The sequence below is a fragment of the Cavia porcellus genome, unplaced genomic scaffold, assembly GCF_034190915.1.
Source record: "Cavia porcellus strain 051 isolate PalLab524CR breed Dunkin Hartley unplaced genomic scaffold, mCavPor4.1 scaffold_6, whole genome shotgun sequence".
NCBI classification, from domain to species: domain Eukaryota; kingdom Metazoa; phylum Chordata; class Mammalia; order Rodentia; family Caviidae; genus Cavia; species Cavia porcellus.
The window spans coordinates 82,576,221-82,579,237 of record NW_026947489.1 but is presented as its reverse complement, the minus strand read 5'-3'; positions in this window follow the sequence as shown (position 1 = coordinate 82,579,237).

The following is a 3,017-nucleotide window of genomic DNA, read 5'->3' as shown; positions in this document are numbered from 1 at the left end:
GGGAGCAGGGGAGAGCCAGCCCTCCCTTTTTCCCTCCTCCTCTCCTGCCTACCAATAGGAAGTCGGCTGCTGGTTTCCATGGTGATGGCGCTGGACTGGTGGGCTGGACCGGCTAGCAGGGTCCAGGACAGAGGGAAGAGCAGGTTCCTCACGGGATGCCAGATCAGCGCCACCCTACTACACACGTGGCCTCTCCGCCCCTTGTCCCAACACGCCTTCGCACCCTTCAGGGTACAGAGGCTGGGGCTGGAGACTGTCTTCCTCATAGGGTGAGATGTAGACAAGGGAAGGATGACAGAGATCCAGCCACGGAGAAGGGCAGGACTAGAAAAGATGAGATTTGAGATTAAGCAAAGAGAAGAAAGAGTACAAAAACAGGAAGACAGAAGCAAAGAGACAGAGATAGAAATTAGCTAAGAAAATTGCTCAGCTACCTCCTGACAGACCACACTTGGGGAGCAAGTTGGTTGTCCCAAGTCATCAGGGGAAACTACATGACCTGATGGGCTGGCTGGCTTTGTCCTGAATTACCAGGAAGTTCATCTTCTGTGTAGCCTTAAGCTCTTCTGCTATGAGAAAAATGGCTTTTTGGAACAAAAACATAGGCACCCCCCATACCCAGTGACCCATTTGTATGTATGGCAGTAGAGGGTGGGCAGAGGCCCCAGAGAGAAGGGTATCACCACAAGAGGTCCGAGAGTGGCAGCCCCTCTCTCTTACAAACTGGGACGCAGCCGGCCAGCCCGTCTCAGTTGAGGTCAGGGGCCCTCATGTGGCACCCCTGTGGAATAGCAGCAGCTATTCTAAACCACCGAGCCACCAACAGTGGACTCCACCCTGGGCCAGAGCTGATGGAAGCAGGGAGGGGAGGGGGTGCACGGGGAGGAGGTGACGCTCACTTCGCTTACAATGTGTACATCAGTATGCATGCCACTGCATGATGTGTGTTGTTGATGTTTATGGCAAGGTATAGATGCATGACATTATGCAAATACAAGTGTATACACTGCACAAATAGAATTGACATACGTTTCTGTGTATGTGGGGGACATTACATACATGTATATTGTTGTGTCTAAGGAATCTCATCGGGTGCACATGGCTACACATTTGTGTGCCACTGCATGTCTACTTACCAGTGTCTGTATATAATATGCATGCTTTTATGGAGTTTATAAATGACACTTCTGCCATGATACAGGGATATCAATACCATCACATGGCATTAGCAATACATACCCATGGTCACATAAATATGTGTAATGACATAACATGACTTGTACATATTATGATGTGGATATAGATGTGGATATATATATATATATATATATATATATATATATATATATTCATTCCTCAGTACCCAAGGGGAACTGGTTTCAGGACCTCTCTGTCCTAGGAGGCCAAAAGTCACTAACATTCAACTTCCTTATGTAAAATGATATACATCTAGGTGTGGCTGCTCTCACCTGTAATCCTAGTACTTTCAGGACCTTCCAGGCCAGCCTGAGCTACAAAGAAAGAACCTGTCTCAAAAAATTGGGGGTGGGGTATACTTGCATCTAATCCACATAAATACTACCGTATACTATTTTTGTATGTGTGGCGCTGGGGCCTATCCCATGACCTTGTGCATTAGGCAAGTGTTCTACCACTGTGCTACACCCTCAGGCTCTCCTGTATACTTTTAAAGTCATCTCTAGATTAGTTGTAATATTTAATATAATGTAGTCAGTCATGGTGACACATGCCTATAATCCCAGCACTTGGGAGGCTGAAACAGGAGGATCTCTGTGAATTCAAGGCCAATCTATGCTACATAGTGAGTTTAAGGGCAGCTTGAACTACATATTGAGAACCTATCTCAAAAAACCAAACAAAACAAAATTTAAAATAATGCAAATGCAAAGCAGATAGTTGTATTTAGAGAGTAATGATAGGGGGGAATAAAAGCTTGTAGACTGAAGTACAAGCACAATTTTTTCAAATATTTTTGATCCAAGGGTAGTTGAATCTATGAATGCAGAACCCACAGATATGGGGGAGTGTGTTAATGAATCAAATATTATTTTATTAGTTTGGCTTTATGAGACACTGTTTCACTATGTAGTCTAGCCTGGCTTTGAATTCACTATGGAGTGCAGGATGGCCTTCAACACTGGACAGTCCTACCTCAGCCTCCTGAGGGCTGGGATTAGAGGCATACACCACCACAACCAGCTCCGTATATCTATTTTGTATTTATCATCATGTATGAAAATGTTACTATGTGTATGTGGAGCCATCATGTTTATTGTGAATGTCACTATGTCTTTGAGGAGTTAGTGACCTATCATGCTTGTATTATTATACATAGCCACGTGTCATTGTGGGAAATACCAGCCATGACCCACATCTCTATGTCATTGCATGTCTATGTTGCTAGCATACACGTACACAGCCTACATGTAAATGCACATACATGCTGGTGCTTGTGTGCTTTGTATATTAGTACCTATGCCCTTATTCATGTACGTAGTATCTATGCACATAGTATATCATAATGTTTTTGTCTAAGTCTTATACTACCAAAGCCCCTCTCTCCAAGTATAGGTCTCCATAACCTATAATCCCAGCACTCCTGAGGCTTAAGGAGGATCGTGATTTCTGAGGCCACCCTGGGCTATCAAGAGAGATCCTGACTCAAAAAAATAAGAAAAAAAATGACCCACTTCCCCAGACATAGATTAAAGCCAGAGGCAGGCACCATGGTGTATGCCTATAATTCCAGCACTTGGGAGGCTGAGGCAGGAGAATCACAAGTTAAAACCCACACTGAGCAATTTAGCAAGACTTTGTCTAAATAAATAAATAGGTATTGACCATGCTGGTGCATGCCTGTAATCCCAGCACTCAGGAGCCTGAGTTTGAGGCCAGCCTGGGCTACACAGTGAGTTCAAGGCCACCCTGAACTACACAATAAGACCTTGTCTCAAAAATAAATAAATAAAGTAGCTCAGTGCAAAGGCCCTGGTTTA